At 45.6% G+C, this 27,607-nt stretch overlaps 1 pseudogene; it reads left to right on the forward strand.

Moving 5' to 3' along the window:
* The first annotated feature begins 7,459 nt into the window (after positions 1-7,459).
* On the forward strand, positions 7,460-24,839 carry LOC134729434 (F-box only protein 36-like; annotated as a pseudogene).
* The last annotated feature ends 2,768 nt before the right edge of the window (positions 24,840-27,607 follow it).

A 27,607-nucleotide genomic window follows, 5' to 3' on the forward strand; every position in this document is an offset into this window, starting at 1 on the left:
ATAAAAAATATATAATAAATATATATTATATAATATATATAAAATATATAATAAATATATATTATATAATATATATAAAATATATATAATAAATATATATTATATGTTATATAGAAAATATATATAATAACTATATCTTATATATAAAATATATAAATATATATAATAACTCTATATTATATATAAAATATATAAAATATATATAATAATTATATATTATATATAAAATATATATAATAATTATATATTATATATAAAATATAATAAATGTATGTTATATATTATATATAAAATATATAATAAATATATGTTATATATTATATATAAAATATATAATAAATGTATGTTATATAATATATATAAAATATATAATAAATATATATTATATATAATATATGTAAAATATATAATCAATGTATATTATATATAATATATATAAAATATATAATCAATGTATATTATATATAATATATATAAAATATATAATCAATGTATATTATATATAATATATATAAAATATATAATAAATGTATAGTATATTATATATAAAATATATAATAAATGTATAGTATATTATATATGAAATATATAATAAATGTATAGTATATATTATATATAATATATAATAAATATAATAAATATATAATATATTATATATAATATATAATAAATATAATAAATATATAATATATTATATATAATAAATATATTATATAATATATAATAAATTTATATATATTATATATAATAAATATAAAAATATATATAAATATGTATATATTTGAGACAGAGTCTTGCTCTGTTGCCCAGGCTGGAGTGAAGTGGTGCAATCTCGGCTGACTGCAAGCTATGCCTCCCGGGTTCACGCCATTCTCCTGCCTCAGCCTCCCAAGTAGCTGGGACCACAGGCGTCCGCCACCATGCCTGGCTGATTTTTTGTATTTTTAGTAGAGATGATGTTTCACCATGTTAGCCAGGATGGTCTCAATCTCCTGACCTCGTGATCTGCCTGCCTCAGCCTCCCAAAGTGCTGGGATTACAGGCATCAGCCACTGCGCCCGGCCTACTGATGCTTAATATTATGACTTTCTCCTTTCCACCCTCCCTGCACCCCTCACCCCACTTTAACATGTACAAATATATGTATATATATAAAATATATATATCTGTATATTATATTTATATTTTTTTTATAGAGATGGGGTCTTGCTATGTTGCCCAGGTTGGTCTCAAACTCCCAGCCTCAAGTGATCCTCCTGCCTTGGCCTCCCAAAATGCTAGGATAACAGTGCGAGCCACCACACCCAGCCCATATTTTTTATCTTGTTTATGGTTATTATTACCTAACACTATAAGGTTTCTGAACATACTGCATTTGGGTACTGTTTTGATAAATACATTCAATTAGACATCACAATGGTATGGACCTTTCTAGTTTTACATTATCTCACCTGAGGCAGGTGAACTCTTAACTCCATGTTATCCAGAATTTCCCAGGGCTAGAACCCATAGATTCAGAGCTTTTCTATTTTTTTTTTTGAGACAGGGTCTCACTCCCATCACCCAGACTGGAGTGCAGTGATGCAATCTTGGATCACTTCAGCCTTGACTTTTAGGGGTTCAATGATCCTCCCACCTCAGCCTCTGGGGTAGCTGGGACTGCAGGCGTGTGTCACCATGTCCGGCTAATTTTTTTTTTTTCAGTAGAGACAGGGTTTCGACCATGTTGCCCAGGCTGGTCTTGAATTCCTGGACTCAAGCTGGCCGGGCGCAGTGGCTCACGCCTGTAATCCCAGCACTTTGTGAGGCTGAGGTGGGTGGATCATGAGGTCAAGTGATCGAGACCATTCTGGCCAACATGGTGAAACCCTGTCTCTACTAAAAATAGAAAAATTAGCTGGGCATGGTGGTGCGCACCTGTAGTCTCAGCTACTCAGGGGGAGGCTGAGGCAGGAGAATCCCTTGAACCTGGGAGGCGGAGGTTGCAGTGAGCCAAGATCGTGCCACTGCACTCCAGCCTGGCAACAGAGCGAGACTCTTGTCTAAAAAAAAAAAAAAAAAAAAAAAAAGCCTCAAGCTATCCGTCCATCTTGGCGTCCCAAAGATTTGGGATTACAGGTGTGAGCCACGACACCTAGCCTAGATTCATAACTATTAAGGCACTCTCCAAAGCTCCCATGGCTACAAGTGGTTGATCAGGAGCTGGAAGCGGGGGGACTGTCTGGTTCTGTGCCTTACTGTCATTCTAGTGTGGAGCTGTCCGATGTGAAAGCCACTAGATGCATCTGGCAGGGGGCATGTGATATGGCTGGTCCATATTGAGATGTGTGGGAAGTGCAAAATCCACATGGTAAGACTTGGTATACAAAGGATAATGAATGTAGGGTATCTCGTTAATATATTTTTATACAGATGTTCCTCAACTTATGATGAGGTTATATTCTGACATATAAAAATGAATAACCCCATCTGTCTTTTTTTTTGATTCAGAGTTTCACTCTTGTTGCCCAGGCTGGAGTGCAATGGCTTGATCTTGGCTCACTGCAACGGCTTGATCTTGGCTCACTGCAACCTCTGCCTCCTGGGTTTAAGCGATTCTCCTGCCTCAGCCTCCTGAGTAGCTGGGATTACAGGCCTTGCCACCATGCCCGGGTAATTTTTGTATTTTTAGTAGAGATGGGGTTTCTCCATGTTGGCCAGGCTGGTCTTGAACTCCTGACCTCAGGTGATCCACCCGCCTTGGCCTCCCAATGTGCTGGGATTACAGGTGTGAGCCACTTCGCCCAGTCCCCCATCTGCCTGCTTCCCTCCCTCCCTCCCTCCCTTCCCTCCGTTTCTCTCTCTCTCTTTCTCAGGGTCTTACTCTGTTGCCTCGGTTGGAGTACACTGGCATGATAACGGCTCACTGCAGCTTTGATTTCCCAGGCTCAAGTGATCCTCCCACCTCAGCCTCCCAAAGTGCAGGGATCCACAGGTATGAGCCACTGCACCTGGCCTCATATTTTTATTTACAAATATTTTAGACATTTGAAATACTACAGCATTCAGATCTGCTTACAAAATGAATGAAAACGACTGCTTATCAAGAAACTACCATGACTTTGTGACATGACTATAGCAGTCTTATAAGTAAATTTGGAGTAGTTAAGCAGATCTAAAATATGGAGTAACATTTAGGCTGGGCATGGTGGCTCACAACTGTAATCCTAGCACTTGCAGAGGCCAAGGCGAGTGGATCACTTGAGGCCAGGAGTTCAAGACCAGCCTGGCCAACATGGTGAAACCCTGTCTCTACTAAAAATACAAAACAAAAATTAGGCAGGTGTGGTGGTACATGCCTGTAGTCCCAACTACTCAGGAGGCTGAGTCATGAGAATCGCTTGAGCCTGGGAGGCAGAAGCTGCAGTGAGCCGAGATCATGCCACTGCACTCCAGCCTGGGCGACAGAGCAAGACTCTGTCTCAAAAAATGAAATAAAATAAAATAATAAAATAAAATGTGGAATAACATTTTAAACCAACATATGCCACTCCAAAGCTCACTTGTTTCCTACAATTAAACATTTGCTTGGCTATAGGAGACAGGGACAAACATTCTTGATGACCACACTGCAGCCTATAAAACTGGATTTCTGACACTGGGCTCCAGCTTCATTTCCTCAGGGTCTTTGTAGGAGGGCAAGCATTTGAACAGTGTGCAGCTCACACTCCCATTGTGCTGTCCTGAACTTCCTTCTAGGGGCAAATGGTGGAGGCGATATAGAAATGGGCAGAGCAGGCCACAAACTTTAACATAAGATTCTCCGTGTGTGTGTGTTTTTAATTGAGGTATAATTGACGTGCCATAAAATTAACCCTTGTAAACTGTACATTTCAGTACTTTTACTGTATTCACAGAGTTATGCAACTATCACCGCTATCTAATTTCAGAAGATTTCTTCATTCCCTAAAAGAAACTGAGCATCTATTAGCAGTCACTCCCCACTGATCCCTTCCTCCCCAGCCCTAGGCAACCTCTCATCTACTCTCTGTGTCTATGGACTTGCCTACTGTGCACATTTTATATACATGGAATCATACTCTCTGTTGTCCTTTGTGTCTGGCTTATTTCATTTAGTGTGTTTTCAAGGTTTATCCCTGTTGTAGCATGGATCAGTACTTCATTCCTTTTTATTGCCAAGCAACATTCCAATGTATGGAGATACCACATTCTGTTTATCCATTTGTCAGTTGAAGAGCATTTGGGTTATATCCACTTTTTGGCGTTTATGAATAATGCTGCCATGAACATTTGTGTACAATTTTTTGTGTAAATGTATGTTTGCAATTCTTTTAGATGTATAGCCAGAAGTGGAATTGCTGGGTCATAAGGTGATATAGGGCAACTCTGTGTTTAAGATTTTGAGAAAGCCATCAACATGGTGAACCCGTCTCCACCAAAAAAAAAAAAAAAAAAAACAACAACCCAAAAAACAAACAAACAAACAAAACTTGGCCAGGCATGGTGGCTTACGCCTGTAATCCCAACACTTTGGGAGGCCGAGGCGGGTGGATCACCTGAGGTCGGGAGTTCGAGACCAGCCTGACCAACCTGCATAAACCCCATCTCTACTAAAAATACAAAAATTAGCTGGGCGTGGTGGTGGGTGCCTGTAATCCCAGCTACTCAGGAGGCTGAGGCAGGAGAATTGCTTGAACCCAGGAGGTGGAGGTTGCGATGAGCCGAGATTGCACCATTGCTCTTCAGCCTGGGTAACAAGAGTGAAATTCCATCTCCAAACAAAACAAAACAAAAAAACAAAAACCAAAAAAGTAGCAAGGTGTGGTGGTGCGTGCCTGTAGTCCCAGCTATGCAGGAGGCTGAGGTGGGAGGATTGCTTGTGCCTGGGAGGCAGAGATTGCAGAGAGCCGGGATCGTGCCACTGCACTCCAGCCTGGGTGACAGAGCGAGACTCAGTCTGAAAACAAAACAAAACAAAACAAAACAAAAACTTCAGCATGCTTTCAAATTTGTTTTTGAAATTTATCCATAGTGATATATGTGGCTCTCGTTCTTTTTTTTTCAACTGTATGCAACTTGTTTCTCTGGCCTTCTGTTGATGAATATTTGAGTTGTTTTGCAGTTTTTTACTAGTACAGACAGAGTTACAATGGGCATTGTTGTTTACTCCGTTTCGGGCAAGTGTGTGAGCTTATGGTGTATATCCGGAAGCAGAACTGGTGGACTGAAGGATTTGTTCACCACTGATTTTACTAGCTATGGCCAAATTGTTCTTCAAAGTGACTGTAATAATTTACACTCTGGCCAGCAGTGTGTGTGAGTTCCCATTTCTGCGTGTCCTTGCCAACACTTGCCATTGTCAGTCCTTCAAGCTCTTGCCAAGCTGAGGGATACAAAGTGGTCTTTCCGGGTTGTTTTAAGTTTCATTTCCCTGTTAATGAGTTTGGAGGCTCTTTTCACATGCCCTTGACCATTCTGTGAGTTTCCTTTTAATATCCTTTGCCCATTTTCCACTTGGGTTGTTTGTTATTTTCTTGATTTTATAGGAGTTTAAAACAAATTTTCTGAAAATGAATCTTAAAGTCTGTGGCTTTATTTTCACTGTTGTTATGGCTTTTAAATTTTCCTTCTTGTTTCCTTTATTTCTTTTGGTAAGAAGTTTCTAAAATAATTTTATAGTCTATCCTTTTTGTGTCTTATTTGAGAAACTCTTTTCTATTCTGCTATAAACAAAATCCCCTATGTATTTTTTCTACCCGTTTTGGAGTTTTGCCTCCACATTTAGGTCTTCAATTCACCTATAATTTATTTTTGTGTATGCTATGAAGTAAGGATCAAACTATTTTCTTCCATTTGGGTAACTAATTAGGCCAGCACCACTATCTTCTTTTCACTGATCTGTAATGTCTTCTCTGCCATATATTATTTTCATATGGCATGGGTCATTTTCTGATTATATTTTGTTCCACTAGGTTCTTTGTTTCTCCCTGAACAAATACTACACTTTTTTTTTTTTTTTTTTGACACAGGGTCTGGCTCTGTCACCCAGGCTGGAGTGCAATGGCACCATCATGGCTCACTGCAGCCTCTGCAGACCTCCTGGCTTAAGCAGTCCTTCCACCTCAGCCTTCTAAGTAGCTGGGATTACAGGTGCACACTACCACGCCTGGCTAATTTTTTGGTTTAGTAGAGGTTTCATCATGTTGGCCAGGCTGGTCTCAAACTCCTGGCCTCAAGTGATTTGCCTGCCTCGGCCTCCCAAAGTGCTAGGATTACAGGTGTGAGCCACTGCACCCAGCTGGATTTATTCTTAAGCCTTTTATAACTTTTGTTGCTATTGTAAATGGGATTTTTTTTGTTTTTGTCTGAGATGGAGTCTTGCTCTGTTGCCCAGGCTGGAGTTCAGTGGTGCGATCTCAGCTCACTACAACCTCTGCCTCCTGGGTTCAAGCAATTCTCCTGCCTCACCATCCTGAGTAGCTGGGATTACAGGCGCCCGCCACCACGCCTGCCTAATTTTTGTATTTTTAGTAGAGACAGGGTTTCACCATGCTGGCCAGGCTGGTCTCGAACTCCTGACGTCAAGTGATCCACCCACCTTGGCCTCCCAAAGTGCTGGGATTACAGGCATGAGCCACCGCGCCCGGCCTGGCCCTCCAATGTTAAATAGAAATGGTGACAATGGGCTTTCATTCTTTGTTTCTGCTCTTAAAGAGAAGGCTTCCACATTTCCATTATTATTTCTCCTGCGTGTTTTGATAGAAAATGTTCATCATGTTAAGGAAGTTGGCAGCTAGTCTGTTTCCTACGAATTTGTTATTACTGTTTTTTTGTTTGTTTGTTTGTTTTTGAGACATAGTCTCCTCCCTCTGTCGCCGAGGCTGGAGTGCAGTGCTGCAATCTCAGCTCACTGCAACCTCTGCCTCCCGGGTTCAAGCGAGTCTCCTGCCTCAGCCTCCCGAGCAGCTGGGATTAAAGGCGCCTGCCACCATGCCCGGCTAACTTTTTGTATTTTAGTAGAGACGGGGTTTCACTGTGTTGGTCAGGCTGGTCTTGAACTCCTGACGTCGTGATCTGCCCGCCTCGGCCTCCCAAAGTGCTGAGATTACAGGCGTGAGACACCGTGCCCAGCCACCCTTTTGTATTTTTAGTAAAGTCAGGGTTTCACCATATTGGCCAGGCTGGTCTCGAACTCCTGACCTTGTGATCTGCCCGCCTCGGTCTCCCAAAGTACTGAGATTACAGGCGTGAGCCACTGCGCCCAGCCTGTTACTGTTATTTATGAATGTTGAATGTTATTGCATGCTTTTTCTGCTTTTATTAAGATGATCCTGCATCTTTCCTCCTTATTCATTTTCTTTATTATGGAATACTTCAAAAACAGAGAAATAGAGAACAGTACAACAGCTTCAATAAGAGTTGTCAGTCGCAGGCCATAGGAATCAACTTTAGCGGTAAGATGATTCATGAGGAGGAGAGTGGCATCTCTCTGAATTACGGGGAAGACTGGTTCTCTGAACTGTAGATGCTGTTGCTTCTCCTCCCACCTCTCCAGCACTGAAGCCTTCAGACTGCCAGTAGCACTGCTGCACCTGCTCCAGGAACTCTATCCTATGCCACTGCAGGTGGGGCAACTCATGTTCCATTCGAATTAGGGCTGAGTGTTTTTAGTTTTTATTTTTTCATTTTTGAGGCTGAGTCTTGCTCTATTGCCCAGGCTGGAGTGCAGTGGTGCCGTCTCGGCTCACTGCAACCTCTCCTCCCGGGTTCAAGCGCTTCTCCTGCCTCAGCCTCCCAAAGTGCTGGAATTACAGGCGTGAGCCACCACTCCTGGCCAGGCGCTGAGTGTTTTCATATGGCTGAGCCCAGGTCATCTGCTTGTACCCTAGAGATATAGGAAGAAGGTTCAGGTGTTGGGTGGCCAAAAGGAAAGATATTTGTCTTTCCTTCCGTGCCTGCTGGATCAATGACATAAGTATGTCCAGATGGCCTGAGGAAAGCCTTAGCTTCCAATTTATCAGAACCATGACCATGGTAGTACAATTCCCTGGTAGAAACAGTCCCCACCGTAGGCACTAGAATATTCAAACTCCCAAATCCAAGGTCATAGCGAGAGGTGACAGCATGCTGGCAGCCCTTGCAGCCCTCGCTCGCTCTCGGGGCCTCCTCGGCCTTGGCGCCCACTCTGGCCACGCTTGAGGAACCCTTCAGCCCGCCGCTGCACTGTGGGAGCCCCTTCCTGGGCTGGCCAAGGCTGGAGCCGGCTCTCTCAGCTTGCGGGGAGGTGTAGAGGGAGAGACGCGGGCGGGAACCGGGGCTGCGCGCTGCGCTTGCTTGCGGGCCAGCGCGAGTTCCGGGTGGGCGTGGGCTCGGCAGGCCCCGCACTAGGAGCAGCCCCCGGCCCGCAAGCCCCGGGCAGCGAGGGGCTTAGCACCTGGGCCAGCAGCTGCTGTGTTCGACTTCTTGCCGGGCCTTAGCTGCCTCCCCGCGGGGCAGGGCTAAGGGACGTGCAACCTGCCATGCCTGAACCTCCCCGCCACCGCAGTGGGCTTCTGTGCGGCCCCAGCCTCCCCGAGGAGCGCCGCCCCCTGTTCCACCACGCCCAGTCCCATCCACCACCCAAGGGCTGAGGAGTGCGGGCGCACAGCGCGGGACTGGCAGGCAGCTCCACCTGCGGCCCCTGTGTGGGATCCACTGGGTGAAGCCAGCTGGGCTCCTGAGTCTGGTGGGGACTTGGAGAATCTTTATGTCTAGCTAAAGGATTGTAAATACACCAAACAGCACTCTGTATCTAGCTCAAGGTTTGTAAACACAGCAATCAGCACCCTGTGTCTAGCTCAGGGTTTGTGAATGCACCAATGGGCACTCTGTATCTAGTTAGTCTGGTGGGGACTTGGAGAATCTTTATGTCTAGCTAAGGGATTGTAAATACCCCACTCAGCACTCTGTATCTAGCTCAAGGTTTGTAAACACACCAATCAGCACCCCGTGTCTAGCTCAGGGTTTGTGAATGCACTAATCAGCACTCTGTATCTAGTTAGTCTGGTGGGGACTTGGAGAATCTTTATGTCTAGCTAAGGGATTGTGAATGCACCAATCAGCACTCTGTATCTAGCTCAAGATTTGTAAATGCACCAATCAGCACTCTGTGTCTAGCTCAGGGTTTGTAAATACACCAATAGACACTCTGTATCTAGCTAATCTAGTGGGGACATGGAGAACTTTTGTGTCTAGCTAAGGGATTGTAAATGCACCAATCAGCACCCTGTCAAAACGGACCAGTCAGCTCTCTGTAAAACAGACCAATTGGCTCTCTGTAAAATGGACCAATCAGCAGCATGTAGGTGGGGCCAGATAAGAGAATAAAAGCAGGCTGCGCAAGCCGGCAGTGGGAACCTGCATGTGTCCTGTTCTATAGTGTAGAAGCTTTGTTCTTTGGTGCTTTGCAGTAAGTGTTGTTACTGCTCACTCTTATGGTTTACGTTGTCTTTATAAGCTGTAACACCACAAAAGTTTGCAGCTTCACTTGTGAAGCCAGCGAGACCACGAACCCGCCGTGAGGAACGAACAACTCCAGATGTGCAGCTTTAAGAGCTCTAACACTCACCGTGAAGGTCTGCAGTTTCACTTCTGAGTCAGCGAGACCAGGAACCCACCAGAAAAAAAAAAAACTCCAAATGCATCTGAACATCAGAGGGAATAAACTACAGACACCTCTGCCTTTAAGAACTGTAACACTCATCGAGAGGGTCCGCGGCCTCATTCTTGAAGTTAGTGAGACCAAGAACCCACCAATTCCGGACACAATAGGGATGGGCAGTGAGAGTTCGAGAGTGTTCTTACGTGTAAGAGTGAGAGCAGCTACTCCTTCATCCTGTTTCCTAGATGTACGTTTTTTTTTTTTTTTTCTTTATGAGACAGTCTTGCTTTGTCATAGGCTAGAGTGTGGTGGTGCGATCTTGGCTCACTGCAATCTCTGCCTTTCAGGTTCAGGCGATTCTTCTGCCTCAGCCTCCCAAATACGTGGGATTATAGGTATCTGCCACCATGCCTGACTAATTTTTGTATTTTTAGTAGAGATGGGGTTTCACCATTTTGGTAAGGCTGGTCTCAAACGCCTGACCACCTGATCCACCCCCCCTCGGCCTCCCAAAGTGCTGGGATTACAGGCGTGAGCCACCTTGCCCGGCCTCTAGGTGTACACTTTATAGTTACGAAGGAGACAACTCCAAATGTTAGCATCTTTTAAAAGACATAACTGCATCCTGTAGGCCAACACTTGAAGCCCACGGGGTGTCGTCTTTAGGCTAACCCTGTAAATTAACTTTCAGCAGCCATTTCACCGCTTTCTAAGCCAGCTGCTTCTGGGTGGTGGAACTTCAGGTCTCTATAAGTCAAGTCCCGACTTAGCCATTGTAGATTATTCATGCCAACTCCAAAGCCCAAACCTGGGTGAGTGTATCAGTCAATTCAGCCCAATCAAGCCTTTTATTTATTTTTGAGACAGAGTCTCACTCTTTTGCCCAGGCTAGAGTGCAGTGGCACGATCTGTGCTCACTGCAACTTCCGCCTCCTAGGTTCAAGGGATTCTCCTGCCTCAGCTTCCTGAGTAGCTGGGACTACAGGCATGCATCCACCACCACACCTGGCTAATTTTTTGTATTTTTAGTAGAAACAGGTTTCACCATGTTGGCCAGGATGGTCTCAAACTTCTGACCTGGTGATCTGCCTGCGTCAGCCTCCCAAAGTGCTGGGATTACAGGCGCAAGCCTCTGTGCCCAGCCAAGCCTTGTATTTACCATCTTTCGGCTAACACAATGCTTAGAATCCACTCCACACGTGCTCCCAAGAGCCTTGTGGGTTTGAATTGGCAAGGTCTTGGAACTACTTTAGTGTATAGACATTCTTTTTCTAGAGCAGGCCTTGTACTGCCCAAGTGGGCTATGTTGGGATCTAACTCTCCTTTTGATGCTGGAGGAATGAAGAGAAGATCTGGTGTCCCTTTTTAGTGAAGCAACTGTCCTAGGTGCAGTCACAGAAGGTCCCTTAGGCAGGGATAAGTTGGTTACCTCTACACGGGAGGACCTACCTGAACAGACAGGATTTGAGAATTCAAAAGTGCCAAAGTCTCAGCCTTGTCTGTGACCACTTAGATGCTCCTATTCTAAGTCTCAAGGTCCCACTACGTCCCCACTATGCCCTTTCCTAAGCATTTATTTGGAGCTCTTACATGAACAATGAGGCCCTGGACTGAGTCTTCCATCATATCCACCCTGAAAGTACAGGAGATGAAGTCTCCTTCTAAGATGCCACCAAACCTTTCTTGCTGTCTATTGCATTCTCAGTTCAACATTCACAGCTTTTTTTTTTTTCTTTTGAGATGGAGTTTCACTCCTGTTGCTCAGGCTGGAGTGCAATGGCATGATCTGGCCTCACCGCAACCCCCGCCTCCCGGGTTTAAGCGATTCTCCTGCCTCAGCCTTTCGAGTAGCTGGGATCATAGGCACATGCCACCATGCCTGGCTAATTTTGTATTTTTAGTAGAGACAGGGTTTCTCCATGTTGGTCAGGCTGGTCTCGAACTCCCAACCTCAGGTGATCCGCCTGCCTTGGCCTCCCAAAGTGCTGGGATTACAGGCATGAGCTACCGTGCCCGGCCTTTTTTTTTTCCTTTTTTGTTGGAGACAGGATCTCACTCTATCACCCAGTAGAGTGCAGTGTTGAGATCTCGGCTCACTGCAAGCCTCCACCTCCTGGGCTCAAGTGATTCTCCTGCCTCAGCCCCCCAAGTAGCTGGGACTACAGGCACGAGCCACCACATCCAGCTAATTTTTGTGTTTTTTTGTAGAGACTGGGTTTCGCCATGTTTCTCAGGCTGGTCTCGAACTCCTGATCTCAAGTGATCCACCCACCTCGGCCTCCTACAGTGCTAGGATTACAGGCATGAGCCACTGTGCCAGGCCCTCATTCATAGCTTTTGACTTTTCCTTTTCCCTGTGTAATCTCTCCAGTGCTGTTGAGAGAGGCCAAGTGACTCTCTATAATCTTTATAATGACCATCACTGTCACAGTGTCTAAGTGCCCAAGCCATTCCAAATCCCAGTGCCTTATCCTCTATACCTACCCTTCATCCCATGCCACTGCTGATAATTTGTGTGATTTTAATGCCACTGAATGCCATTGATTGCACTTGACCCATTCCATCCCCACTACACATTTTCCAGGATTCTATTTTGAGGGGATGTCCTTCGTTGTAGTAACCCCTGCTAATCTGAGATAAATCTTACTTGATCATTTTAATTTTTAAAAATTCCCTAATGAATTCACTTTATATAAATATATGTATATATATAGTGTATATATTATATATAGTGTGTATATATTATATATAGTGTATATATATTATATATAGTGTATATATATTATATATAGTGTATATATATTATATATATATAATATATATACACACACACACACATACTATTTAGGATTTTAAAATCTTTGTTCTTATTTATTTATTTGAGATGGAGTTTCACTCTTGTCCCCCAGGCTGGAGTGCAGTGGTGCGATCTTGGCTCACTGCAACCTGCCCCTCCCGGGTTCAAGCAATTCTCCTGCCTTAGCCTCCCAAGTAGCTGTGATTACAGGCATGTGCCACCACATCCAGTTAATTTTTGCATTTCTTGGTAGAGACGGGGTTTCACCATGTTGGCCAGGCTGGTCTCAAACTCCTGACCTCAGGTGATCCACCTGCCTTGGCCTCCCAAAGTGCTGGGATTACAGGGGTGAGCCACTGCACCAGGCCTTTTTCTTATTTTCTCACCAATTTAAAGAAGGGTTTCCCAAGTTGCAATTAATTTTGGCAGAAATGTCCCTGTATTGATGATTATCTTTTTGTGAAAGTTGATGGAGTTTGTCTTCACACTCTTGTCCTTTTTTTACTCTTTTTTTGAGACAGAATCTCACTCTGTCACCCAGGCTGGAGTGCAGTAGTGCTGGTGCAATCTTGGCTCCCTGTAGCCTTGACCTCCCAGGCTCCCTCTGCAACCACCTGAGTAACTGAGACAACAGGTGCATGCCACCACGCCCAGCTAATTTTTAAAAATATTTTTTTGTAGAGACGGAGTTTTGCCATTTTGCCCAGGCTGGTCTCAAACTCCTGGGTTCAAGTGATCTGCCTGCCTCAGCCTCCCAAAATGCTGGGATTACAGATGTGAGCCACCATGCCTGACCATCACTCTTGTCCTTGATATCCATTTTTTCCCACCGACAACACCATGGGAATGTTTTCCTATTCTTTTTCCAGACTTCTAGGCCACCTAGTTTTAGTCTTCTAGGTCAGTGGAGCCCAATTTTTGCACAGGACGATACTCCTAGAGAAAGTCATTCCTTTGCATGGTGTGCTGGGGTAATGAACCTGCTGCCTGTGGCTAGAGACACCCATTATCTCAGGTCTGCCTGAAGGGCCGAGGGGAGCAACCTCTCAGGCTTACCTATAATCCATTTGCCCCCAGATGTGGCTCTTATGACGACATTCCAGTGTGTAAAGTGTGAGAAGAAATGATGTATTCAGCCACTGGGCTGTGCCCTTAGAGGAAATGCATACCTTCCCCTCCCTTTTATTGCCTCTGCAGGCTGCAATGTGGCCACAGTGGGGGGAGCTATAGTGAACTATACAAGCAACAAAATAGAGTCTGAATCCCCAGCAACTAAGAACTGCTAACAGAGAGATAGGAAGAGTTTGGGTGTGACATTGGAGTCAGGCAGCCTTGGCTTTAAATGCTGATTCTGCTAATCCCTAGCTGTGGGCCTTGGGTGAAGAATTTAACCTCATGGTCTTCAGTTTCCTTAGCTGTAAAATGCTGGGAGGATGCAAGGAGCTGTCATAACAAAATTGCCTAGCAGTGTTCATGATCCAGAGCAGGGTTTTAACGAACAGAAGCTGGCACGTCACCACTCTCTGTCCCTAGGAGCGTTGCCTTTTGCCTCCCTTTTCTGCCTTGATCCGCGCCCCCACCCATCTCTCCTCCTGTTCTTTCTTCACTTTCACTTTCTGGTCTGCCTCTTCCTTAAGCTGGACTCTGTGACTGCAGGTGTGTTTAATGTTTGGCTGCCTTCAGGAGGCCAGCAAGGCTCTCTGGCCAACCTTTTACTTTTTTTTTTTTTTGAGACAGAGTCTCACTCACTCTGTTGCCCAGGCTGGAGTGCAGTGGCACGATCTCGGCTCACTGCAACCTCCACTTCCCGGGTTCAAGTGATTCTCCTGCCTCAGCCACCCGAGTAGCTGGGACTACAGGTGCCCACCACCACATCTGGCTAATTTTTGTACTTTTAGTAGAGGAGGGATTTCACCTTGTTGGCCAGGCTGGTATCGAACTCCTGGCCTCAAGTGATCGGCCCACCTTGGCCTCCCAAAGTGCTGGGAATACAGGCAGGAGCCACCATGCCCGACCATGGTTCCCTGGCCAACCTGTTACTCATTCCTCTTCCTTCTACAGTGATGCTTCTCCACCACATCAAAAGGTCCTCTCCTTTCCTCTTCCACAGCCATTGGCTGCAGGGAAATCCCCAGGGGGCAGAGCTGCAACTTGCCAGGCCAGCCCTGGAGGCAGCCCTGGGACCCTCTTGCTCCCTCAACCTTCTCCCTCCCCTTTCCCGGGAGGCCCAGGAAAGGGAGCTGGCACCCTGGGCCACTGAGCCAGCGGCGAGGCTCAGCCAGCAGGAGGAGAGCAGCGGATCAGGACTGCCTCAGACCTTTGATAAACCAGGTCTTGGAAGAAGGCCACTCACTCTTCTCTGTGTTTCTCTGTGTGCTGGTTCCTGAGATTTGTAGGACATGTTTAATATTTGCATGGAGAATCTATGAAAAGAAAAACAGAGAGGGAAGGAAACAGGAACCAAAATGCCACTTATCCCATGAGGGCATCGAGGCCCGGGCTCTGAGTCTCTCTGTTGCTGGCGGGGGCCAGGCTTCCTGTGGTGGGAGCAGCAGGCCTCGCTTCTCAGGCGTGGGTTCCACCACGGCTTGAAGGCCCCAGACCACCTCGCCCCTCCCTGGGAACTCAGCCTGTTGTGCAGCCACATAAAGGTAACCAGTGTCTGGTGGCTTGATAGGACAGACTTGTGAGGGACTTCCTGCCTTTTGATGCATGCCATTCCTGTGAGCTGGGCCGGGCCTCTGAAGAGGAGAGGTCCCTTTCAACTTCCTGAGTGTCTCAACGTTCAGACTCTTGGGGTTTGTGGTTAGAGACACTGGTATGAAAATTGTGTTCTATAAAGTATGCCCTCCGGGTCCCATAAAGCTAACAGGCAAAGCTTTGTGAAAATACCCCCTAACCAAACGGACCAAGAGGGTCTGAAAAGCCCTTGACCTTGGAGCTTTTTTTTTTTTTTTGAGACAGGGTCTCGCCCTGTCGCCCAGGCTGGAGTGCAGTGGCGCGATCTCAGTTCACTGCAACCTCTGCCTCCTGGGTTCAAGCAATTCTAATGCCTCAGCCTCTGGAGTAGCTGGGATTATAGGCGCACACCACCACGCCTGGCTAATTTTTGTATTTTTTTTTTTGTAGAGGCAGGGTTTTGCCATGTTGGCCAGGCTGGTTTTAAACTCCTGATCTCAAGCAATCCACCCACCTCAGCCTCCCAAAGTGCTGGGATTATAGGCGTGAGCCATCTCACCCTGGCCCCTTGCAGCTTTAGTGAAGAATGAGTGAAGGACTGGAAAGTCTGGCAGTATGAGGGGATCTGCCCGAGGGAAAGTGTGTCAACAGCAGGACCCTTCTGCAAAGCCACCCCTGACTCCACTCCAGTACTTTGGAGCTGCCTTCAAATAGAATATGATTCCAACAGCACTCACAGTTGCTAAGGGCCAGACAGACGTCACTGCATTCTTTTTCTTTTTTAATGTCATGTATTTTTTAAGACAGGGTCTCACTCTGTCACCCAGGCTGCAGTGCAGTGGCACCATCATAGCTTACTGCAGCCTCAACCTCCCAGGCTCAAGTAATCCTCCCCACTCAGCCTCCTAAGTAGCTGAGATTACAGGTGTGCACCACCACACCCAGCTAATTTTTAAATTTTTTGTAGAGATGGAGGTCTCTCTATGTTGCCCAGGCTGGTCTTGAACTCCTGGGCTCAAGCGATTCTCCTGCCTTGATCTCCCAAAGTACTGGGATCACAGGTTTGAACCACTGCACTCGGCCTCATCGCTGCATTCTAATCCTCTTCTCACAGATGGGGAAACAGACTCAATAAGGTTGAGTGACTGCTCCAAGAGCACACAGAGGTAGGATTGGAGCTCAGAGCTGGCCGACTCCAGATCTAAGATCTTTATGCTTCACCAGACTGTTCCCCACAAGACTACGGGGTGTCAGCAAAGTTGAGAAACACAGGACATACACGCTTGCTCTCTCTGCTATTAATTACCTGGCTGAAGTAGTGTTTGTCAGTTTCTCCACTGTAAAGTTACTCTTTTTTCCCCCATTTTCCATACCATCCTCTTTGGTCATTCACCATGTACAACCCATGTATAAAGAGTGGGAGTTAGGAGGTGGAGTATCTACCGAAATTATCTGGAACACTACATGGGAGATTTGTCTTTTGTCTCTATTTACTTATTTACATTTATTTTTAAAAGTGTATGCTACTGACATTTTCAAATATGCTCATTATGTTTTCAGGCAAAGTATCTTTTTTTTTTTTTTTTTTTTTTTTGAGATGGAGTTTCACTCTGTCTCCCAGACTGGAGTGCAGTGGCACAATCTTGGCTCACTGCAACCTCCGCCTCCTAGGTTCAAGCGATTCTCCTGCCTCAGCCTACCAAGTAGCTGGGATTACAGGCACCCATCACTATGCCTGGCTAATTGTTGTGTTTTTAGTAAAGACGGGGGTTTCACCATGTTGGTCAGGCTGGTCTTGATCTTCTGACCTCAGGTGATCCGCCTGCCTCAGCCTCCCAAAGTGCTGGGATTACAGGTGTGAGCCACCGTGCCTGGCCCTGGGCATCTTTTTAAACTGCAGGCACTGATTCAGTAGGTCTGAGCTGGGGGCTGAGACCTAGTACTTGTCTAATAGGCGTCCTCTGAAGCCAGGCTGCAATTCTGCACCACACTTTGAGGAGCAGGTTCAAGACCAGTGTATCTTCCGCCATTTCAAACTACTCAAAAATCCTTTCTCCTGTTTCAAGGTCTGTCTCAGTATAATTCCAGTTGCAGCTCCACCACACTGGTCCTGGCTACTTCCTGTAGAACCACATGGAACAGATTTAATTGACCTGAACTTGATAGCTTACCAGGTAACATACCAGGTATGTTAAGGCAGCTAGCTGTTAGGGTCCCCTGAGTTTTCTTTTCTTTTTCTTTTTTATTTTTTTTGAGACAGGGTCTCACTCTGTCGCTCAGGCTGGACTGCAGTAGCACAATCTTGGCTCCCAAGTTCAAGTGATTCTCATGCCTCAGCCTCCCCAGTAGCTGGGATTACAGGCATGCGCCAGCACCTGGCTAATTTTTGTATTTTTTAGTAGATATGGGGTTTTGCTATGTTGGCCAGGGTGGTCTCAAACTCCCAGCCTCAAGCTGTCTGCCCACCAAAGCCTCCCAAAGTGCTGGGATTACAGGCGTGAGCCACCGTGCCCCGCCCCCTGAGTTTTCTTTCTCAGCTTCTCCAAACATTCCTTGCGGTACATGACTTGACGTCCCTAAGCACTTTGATTCCTCTCCTCCTTGTCCCATTTACAGTAAAACACCCAGAACTGAAAGTATTGCTTGTGGCTTGGGCTGCTGGGCTGCTGGCAGCAGGTCACCATCATGTCCCTCATCCTCAGTGCAATTCTTTGGCCAAGAGCTCATGTCACTAGAATGACTCATACCGAGCCCATCGTCAACTAAAAGCCTGAAGTTGTTTCCACAGAGGCTGTTCTTGACTCACACGTCCCTCAACTTCTACTTCAGCAATTGATTCTTTGGATCCAAGTAACCCTAGGAACCCCTGTTAAGCTCCAGTTTTCTCACTTGAATTTGGCCAGGGGTTGTTCCTGACGACATCAGAGAGAGGTGCTCTGACCACAGGAACGGGGCAGTGTTGAGTTAGGGAACCCCTCTACCATTTGGACCAGTATGAAGGTGTCATTGCTACTTGCAAATCACATCTTTACCTGCTTCATTTAGGAATCCTGCTATTGACAATTACACATCTTTAAAAGAAAGACTCTATAGCAGTTGACGATAATGAGAAGTTATTAGTTTTAGTTTATTGAAGTGACCCTTCTAACTCTGTAACCACTTATCTTCCTCTTCCCATTCATCTACTATGAGGTGATATAATATGTGATATTACCAATATAATTCTAATATATGCTTTTTGTGGAAAATTCAGAAAACATAGACGTTAAAGATGAAAATTTGCCTGCCAAGGTAGCTCACCCCTGTAATTACGGCACTTTGGGAGGCCAAGGCAGGAGGATCACTTGAGGCCAGGAGTTTGAGACCAGCCTGTCCAACATGGCAAAACCTTGTCTCTACTAAAAATACAAAACTTAGCCTGGCATGGTGGTACACACCTGTAGTCCCAGCTACTTGGGAGGCTGAGGCAGGAGACTAGCTTGAACCCAGGAGGCGGAGATTGCAGTGAGCCGAGATTGTGCCACTATACTCTAGCCTGGGCAACAGAACAAGATTCCGTCTTAAAAAAAAAAAAAGTTGAAAATAAAAATCTCAGATGATGCCATCATCTGGTGACAACCACTGTTGACATTTGGTATATTTCTTTTATTTCTTTTATATTTGCATATTTTATCTTACTAATACTCAGTATCTTAACTGTTTTAACGATAGATGTTCATTATAGAAAAAAGTGGAAAATACAAATATGTCAAAGAAGAAATAGAAATCCCCATGGTCCCATTATCTAGAAACAACCCTAGTTACACTTGCATGTGTTTCCTTTAAGATGTTTAAATCGGCCAGGCGCAGTGGCTCACGCCTGTAATCCCAGCACTTTGGGAGGCTGAGGCAGGTGGATCACCTGAGGTCAGGAGCTCGATACCAGCCTGACCAATATGGTGAAACCCTGTCTCTACTAAAAATACATAAATTGGTTGGGCGTGGCGTGGGTGCCTGTATTCCCAGCTACTCGGGAGAGGCTGAGGCAGAAGAATTGCTTGAACCTGGGAGACAGAGGTTGCAGTGAGCCAAGATCACACCACTGGACTCCAGCCTAGGTGACAGAGTGAGACTCTGTCTCCAAAAAAAAAAAAAATAAAACTTTAAATCTGCCTATATGGTATATTTTTCTGTTAAGAGATGAATTTATACAGTAATACTATATCATAAAGGTTTTTTCCACTTAACAGCATGTTGGAAGCATGTTTTAGAGAATATTTAGTGAACTGACTCTGTATGTTTTTACATTGTGAGATTTACTCTGTAAGACTATTATTTCGCCTCTATTTAGAGAAAGTTGCTTGTTTTGGCAATTGCTCTTTTGTTATGAGAATTCACATGAGCCAAGTTCCACTTTCAGAAATGCTATGGGCAAAGCTTCATGATGTTCATGAATTCATACATAAAGACTATAAATTTCAGCCAGGGGCAATGGCTCATGCTGATAACAGCTACTCGGGAGGCTGAGGAAGGACAATCGTTTGAGGCTAGGAATTAGAGACCAGCCTGGGTAACACAGCTAGATTCCCCGCTGTCTTCCCCTCTAAAAATAAATACATAAATAAATTAGTGTGGTGGCATGCACCTGTAATCCTAGCTACTAGGAAGCCTGAGGCAGGGAGGATGGTTTGAACCCAGGAGATCGAGGCTGCAGTGAGCTATGATTATGCAATTGCACCCCAGCCTTGGCAATAGAGAAAGACCCCACTCTCTATTTTTTTTAAAAAAGGCTGTAAATTGGCCGGGCGTGGTGGCTCACGCCTGTAATCCCAGCACTTTGGGAGGCCGAGGTGGGCAGATCACAAGGTCAGGAGTTCAAGACCATCCTGGCTAACATGGTGAAACCCTGTCTCTATTAAAAATACAAAAAATTAGCCAGGTGTGGAGGCGGGCGCCTGTAGTCCCAGCTACTCGGGAGGCTGAGGCAGGAGAATGGTGAGAACCCAGGAGGCGGAGCTTGCAGTGAGCCAAGAGCGCGCCTGTGTACTCCAGCCTGGGCAAGAGTGAGTGAGACTCCATCTTAAAAAAAAAAAAACAAAACTGTAAATTTCTGAATGAGTTCTTAAGATGAAATACATCTTACTTGTGCCCACTTCCTTTTCTTAGAAATTAACTCCAAAGGCCAGTCACGGTGGCTCATGCCTGTAATCCTAGCACTTTAGGAGGCCAAGGTGGGTGGATCACCTGAGGTCAAGAGAGTGAGACCAGCCTGGCCAACACAGTGAAACCCCATCTCTACTAAAAATACAAAAATTAGCCTGGCGTGGTGGTGTGTGCCTGTAATCCCAGCTACTCAGGAGGCTGAGGCAGGAGAATCACTTGAACCTGGGAAGCAGATCTTACAGTGAGCCGAGATCATGCCACTGCACTCCAGCCTGGGCAACCAAGCAAGACCCCATCTCAAGAAAAAAAAAAAAAAAGAAAGAAATTAACTCCAAAATGTTTTCAATGCCTACATACAATATTTAAACTGTGTGCTTTTTAAATTTTGTTTTGATTTTTTGAGACAGGGTCTTACTCTTGGTGGTGTGATCTCAGCTTACTGAAGGCTCCACTGCCTGAGCTCCAGTGATCTCCTACCTCCGCCTCCTGGAGTAGCTGGGACCACAGGTGTGCACCACCACACTCAGCTAATTTTTTGTTTTGTTTCGTTTTGAGACAGAGTCTCGCTCTGTCGCCAGGCTGGAGTGCAGTGGCGTGATTTCAGCTCACTGCAACCTCTGCCTCCTGGGTTCAAGCGATTATCCTGCCTCAGCCTCCCAAGTAGCTGGGACTACAGGCGCCTGCCACCACATCCAGCTAATTTTTAAATTTTTATTAGATATGGGGTTTCACCATGTTGGCCACGATGGTCTCGATCTCTTGACCTCATGATCCGCCCGCCTTGGCCTCCCAAAATATTGGGATTACAGGTGTGAGCCACCTTGCCTGGCCCACACTCGGCTAATTTTTTGAATTTTTTGTATTTTTTGTAGTGATGGGATTTTGCCATGTTGCCTTGGCCTCCCAAAGTGCTGGGATTACAGGCGTGAGCCACCACGCCCAGCCTTTAAACTGTCAGTGATAGCAGCGAATGAGTTCAAATGAATTCAGAAAAAAGACATATGGATTAGACCACAATGGTTTTTTTTGTTTTGTTTTTTGTTTTTTTTTTTGAGACGGAGTCTCGCTTTGTTGCTCAGGCTGGAGTGCAGTGGCTGTGATCTTGGCTCACTGCAACCTCCACCTCCCAGGTTCAAGCAGTTCTCTGCCTCAGCCTCCCGAGTAGCTAGGATTACAGGCCCATGCTACCACACCCGGCTAATTTTTGTATTTTTACAGTCAGGGTTTCACCATCTTGGCCAGGCTGGTCTCGAACTCCTGACCTCGTGATCTGCCTGCCTCGGCCTCCCAAAGTGCTGAGATTACAGGTATGAGCCACTGTGTCCAGCCAGTGCCATATTTTCTACTATCCTGGTAAAGTAGATATTTGTACCAAACCCTATCAAACTTGAAATGAATGGAATGTTCTTAATTTTCAAGGTGCTATTTTTTTTTTCTTTTTTTTTTGAGACAGAGTCTCACTCTGTCACCCAGGCTGGAGTGCAGTGGCACAATCTCGGCTCACTGCAACCTCCACCTCCTGGGTTCAAGCGATTCTTCTGCCTCAGCCTCCCAAGTAGCTGGAACTACAGCCACATGCCACCACGCCCGGCTGATTTTTTGTATTTTTAGTAGAGACGGGGTTTCACCATGTTAGCCAGGATGGTCTCGATCTCCTGACCTGGTGATCCGCCTGCCTCGGCCTCCCAAAGTGCTGGGATTACAAGCATGAGCCACCGTGCCCGGCTACAAGGTGCTATCTTTAAAGATCTTCTCCAGAATGACTTGTGATATCTTTATAGGGGCCAGGGGGTTTCCCCTCAGTATCAGAATTTCTTTACTTACAAGATTATAATCTTGTAAATAATTATAGAATCTTGTAAGTAATTGTAAGATTATGATCTTGCAGTTAATTATAGAATCTTGTAATTGTAAGATTATAATCTTGTAAGTAATTATAGAATCTTGTAAGTAATTGTAAGATTATAATCTGTAATCCCAGCTACTCAGGAGGCTGAGGTATGAGAATCGCTTGAACCCAAGAGGCAGAGGTTGCAGTGAGCGGAGATCATGCCACTGCTCTCCAGCCTGGGCGACAGAGTAAGACTCTGTCTCAAAACAAAACAAAACAGGCCAGGCGCGGTGGCTCATGCCTGTTTCCCGTGAGGCATCCTCAGCTTTCAATCAAGTTGGGGAGTGAAGGTCAGTAAACCAGTGGCTGAGCAAACCTCCACCCCGACCTTTCTCACAGGGCTGCAGATGAATGGGAGAGCCAGCCGAGAAATCTAAAGTGCCTCGCATCCCCAGCACTTTGCTAAAGGAGGTGGTGGCTGGACAGGTTAAGACACCCTCCCAGCCCCCTAGCCTCCTGCGGTATTCAGGGAGCCATTAGGCACCTTCTTCTGCAGCCACCAGTGGGGCAGTGTTGCCAAGAGGGTACCAGGAGGAGAATCCTGCAGCCTTGACCTGTGCAACTGATAATGAACTACAGATGGGATGGAGGGCATCTTACCTGATGCTGGCCAGTAGATCATGACATGGAGAACTCACCACTATTCCTGAGAAACTTGGACTTTGACTCAACAGAGAGGTAATCTTTGGATGGTGGAAGATCTCTCTAAGGAGTGAGTATTGATCAACAAAACCTGGAGAAGCAAAAGAAACCCATGAAGACTTCCTAGAGAATTTACATCTTCAAGGTCAAACTGCCTTAATATTTGGTGCAAGAATATTAGACTATGTAATCAATTTGTGCAAAGGTAAATTTGACTTCCTTGAACGGCTCTCAGACGATTTGCTCCTGAATATCATTTCTTATCTGGATCTTGAAGATATTGCTAGGCTTTGTCAAACATCACACAGATTTGCAAAGGAGGAAGTCAGGACACAGAGGGCCACAGCACAACAGGGCTGGCCAGGGCTGGTGCTGTTTGGGATAGGAGGACAACAGCCTTCAGCAGCATCCATGTTGCTGCAAGGACATGGTTTCATTCTTTTTTTATGGTGTGCAATGGCAAAAGTTAACAGAAGAATAGAATATCTTCTACATTCAAGACCAAGAAGTGCTCACACCTTGCAGGAATTGGAGAAGCTGTGCATGTCTGATAAACTGTGGGAACAGATAGTCCAGTCGATCTGCGACACCATCACTCCTGACGTGAGGTCCCTGGCGGAGGACACGGGCTGGAGATAGCTGTTCTTCACCAACAAGCTCCAGCTCCAGCGGCAGCTCCGCAAGAGGAAACAAAAATATGGAAGCTTGAGAGAAAAGCAACCTTAGGCACACATTTTCCTACCAGCAGGGAGCTGAGGCATGGCTGTGTTTCTCTTCAGTGTCCAAATCTCTTCTGTCCCCTTTTCTTAAGAACTAAGAGGTTTTGCTGATGCATGGAGCCATTTGTAACTCATAGAGGATTTGCACACAAATGCAGCAGAATCTGGCTTCCCAGTGCCTTGCTAGAGTCACCATCATTCTGAGGTCAAATCATGGCCTGAGGACAAGGGCTGTAAGACAGGGAGCCCCATAGGCCATCATCGTCCTTATCCCACACTCATTAAAAAAGAGGCTTCTATTGTATATAAACAAACAATAAATGATTATTAGCAGGTTTTTATTAGACATCTATTTTATCTAGGCATTGGAAAGGGTAATGGGGCTTTTAATTTTTTTCCTGGCGTTGTGTCATCTGAGTCCAGCCATGAAGCTGGTGACTGAGTGTCCCCACCAGGAACCGTGAAGGGCAGGTACCACAGGAGGCACAAGGGGTGAGTGCAGTTGCCTTCCCAACTTTGTTCTGCTAAGTCCATATTCAGGGCCCTGTCCTTGTGGGCCCAGGACGCCAGGCTCCATCCCCGCATGTGGACAGCTTCCGACCTGGCGCTGGGGCATGACTGGAGAAGTGCAGGAATACTGCTTGCGGACCTTGCTCAAAGTACAACTTCCCAGGACTACTTCACATTGTTAAATAAACCTATAAACATTTTTAAAAAAAATAATAAAAAAATAAAAAATAAAGAATGGTCCTGTTTTCATGTCCAATGGTATTTTCCTTTCCTCAAAGATTTTACACCTGAATGTATATAATTCATTTTATGTAAGATTCCCATCCCTTAATTTTCCGTCTTATCTTTCCCAAGTTCCGGCTATTAATTTGGTAATTCCCTACATGTTGTCATTATAATGTACATATATCCCCCTTTGGAGACATAAACATAAACCCAAGGGAAGAGAAACATGGAGACTTTTATTTTTTTTTTTAAGGTTTCTAACCCAATCATCTCTGAAATCTGAGCCTGGACTAGTTGTGGACACTCACTTAAGAGAGGCCTTCAAAATGATTTTCCTATTAGGAGTGTTCTGTTTTTGTGTGTGTTTGTTTTTTTGAGGTAGGGTCTTACTCTGTTGCCCAGGCTGGAGTGCAATGGCATAATCAGGGCTCACTGCAGCCTCGACCTCCTGGGCTCCAGTGATCCTCCCACCTTGGTCTCCCAAAGTGTGGGGATTACAGGCATTAGCCACCACGCTCGGCCCCTATTCTGTTTTATTTTTTCATTTATTTTACTTCATTTTAAATGTTTAGTTACTTTAAAAAAAAGGTTTCGGTCAATGTCAAATAATATTTAACATGGCAAGGAAAACAATAAAATGAACATCCATGTAACTACTTAAAAAAAAATCATTACCAGTATATTGATTTTCTTTTTTTGTGTGTGATATTCTCAGTCTGCTGCTGAGGGTGGAATGCAGTGGCACTGGAATGAGTGGCATGATCACGGCTCACTGCAACCTTGACCTCCACGGGCTCAGGTGATCCTCTTATCTCAGCCTTCTGAGTAGCTGGGCCTGTAGTTGCATGCCACCACTTCCGGCTAATTTTTTGTAGGTATGGGATTTTGCCATGTTGCCCAGGCTGGTTTCAAACTCCTGGGCTCAAGTGATTCCTCTGCCTCGGCCTCCCAAAGTGCTAGGATTACAGGCATGAGTCACCATGCCCAGCTCTTGAATGGTTTTAAAGTGTTATTCTTATCTGAATATTTGTTTTAAACAACAGGATTTAACCTTACAGGAAAGCCTAAATACAAACCTCTGCACGTTAACCCTATATACATTTTTCTATGCTGTTACTTACATATTTGAATGTACTGCTTTCAACTTCAAAACAAGCAGTCTCCCCCAAGTCTCCCATTACGTTCTGAAATCCTAACTTCTATTACCTAATACAAGACTACAAATTATGTTCATTGGATGGTTGGGAACAAAGTGTATGCCATAAAAATAAGGTAAATGTGAATGTGTGAAACAGTTTGCTAAGCTTTTTGCCACCGTCTGGCCTCTTAAATTGTGGTAGCAGCTATTGTTCACATTGATTTGTATATGTTTGTAGTACAAGGAAGCATTTCTAAAGGACCTTGTTCATTGCTTTGCACAAAATGGCCACTTAATATTTGTTGAATGAATTGCTGGCACTATCTCTGGTATTTTTATTTTTATTTATTTATTTATTTTTGATATGGAGTCTTGCTCTGTCACCTAGGCTGAAGTGCAGGGGTGTGATCTCGGTTCACTGTAACCTCCTGTGTTCAAGCGATTCTCGTGCCTCAGCCTCCCTAATTGCTGGGACTACCGGCATAAGCCATCACGCCTGGCTAATTTTTTTGTATTTTTTTTTTAGTAGAGATGGGGTTTCACCATGTTGGCCAGACTGGTCTCAAACTCCTGACCTCAAATGATCCGCCCGCCTCGGCCTCCCAAAGTGTTGGGATTACAGGCGTAAGCCACCGTGCCCAGCCTATCTGTGGTATTTTTAGTGTGATGTCTAGAACTTCATATACTTTTTGGATTACTTTAATTGTAGGGCTGTATCCAAACTGATCAAATGCTCTCGGAGGTAACTATTTGGAGAAGTGACTTCACTGATTCATTAAAATAAATGACTGGCATGGAATAAGGATTAAAATATATTAATCCAAAACATTTAAAATTGCATTAATGTTATAACAGCCTAAAGCAAAACAAATGAATCACATAAAAAATCCCCCACGTGGCCGGGCACGGTGGCTCACGCCTGTAATTCCAGCACTTTGGGAGGCCCAGCCGGGCGGATCATGAGGTCAGGAGATTGAGACCATCCTGGCTAACACGATGAAACCCTGTCTCTACTAAAAATACAAAAAATTAGCCAGGCGTGGTGGCGGGCGCCTGTAGTCCCAGCTACTTGGGAGGCTGAGGCAGGAGAATGGTGTGAACCCGGCAGGTGGAGCTTGTAGCGAGCCGAGATGGCGCCACTGCACTCCAGCCTGGGCGACGGAACGAGACTCCGTCTCAAAAAAAAATTCCCCACGCTGTTGTCCTTACTAGTTTACTTTGTGCTAGACACTTTCGCATGTATATGCATACAACTTTTATTCTGTTTTTAAACTTTGCATTACATATACATTCTTCCATATTATATGATCTTCATTAAAATAGTTAAATGGCTGCATAAAAAACCATGCGGTTCCTGGACCATTATGCTGTTCCCTCATTCCCCTTTTGTTTTTAATGGAATAGAGCAAAGAACATCTTCTGTATTATTGTCAAGAATAGTGAGAGGTGACAGCGTGCTGGCAGTCCTCACAGCCCTCGCTCGCTCTCGGCACCTCCTCTGCCTGGGCTCCCACTTTGGCGGCACTTGAGGAGCCCTTCAGCCCACCGCTGCACTGTGGGAGCCCCTTTCTGGGCTGGCCAAGGCCGGAGCCCACTCCCTCAGCTTGCAGGGAGGTGTGGAGGGAGAGGCGCGAGCTGGAACCGGGGCTGCGTGCAGCGCTTGCGGGCCAGCTGGAGTTCCGGGTGGGCCAGGGCTTGGCGGGTCCCGCACTCGGAGCAGCCGACCGGCCCTGCCGGCCCCGGGCAATGAGGGACTTAGCACCCGGGACAGCGGCTGCGGAAGGTGTACTAGGTCCCCCAGCAGTGCCAGCCCACCGGCGCTGCGCTCAATTTCTCGCCGAGCCGTAGCTGCCTTCCCGCCGGGCAGCCCTCGGGACTGCAGCCCGCCATGCCTGAGCCTTCCCCCGCCCCTGTGGGTTCCTGTGCAGCCCGAGCCTCCCCGACAAGCGCCGCCTCCTGCTCACGGCGCCCAGTCCCACCGACCACCCAAGGGCTGAGGAGTGCGAGCACATGGCGCAGGACTGGCAGGCAGCTCCACCTGCAGCCCCGGTGGGAGATCCACTGGATGAAGCCAGCTGGGCTTCTGAGTCTGGTGGGGTCTTGGAGAACCTTTATGTCTACCTCAGGGTTTGTGAGTGCACCAGTGGACACTCTGTATCTAGCTACTCTGGTGGGGCCTTGGAGAACCTTTATGTCTAGCTCAGGGATTGTAAATACACCAATC

This window comes from Pan paniscus, chromosome 19, assembly GCF_029289425.2.
Source record: "Pan paniscus chromosome 19, NHGRI_mPanPan1-v2.0_pri, whole genome shotgun sequence".
Lineage (NCBI taxonomy): Eukaryota > Metazoa > Chordata > Mammalia > Primates > Hominidae > Pan > Pan paniscus.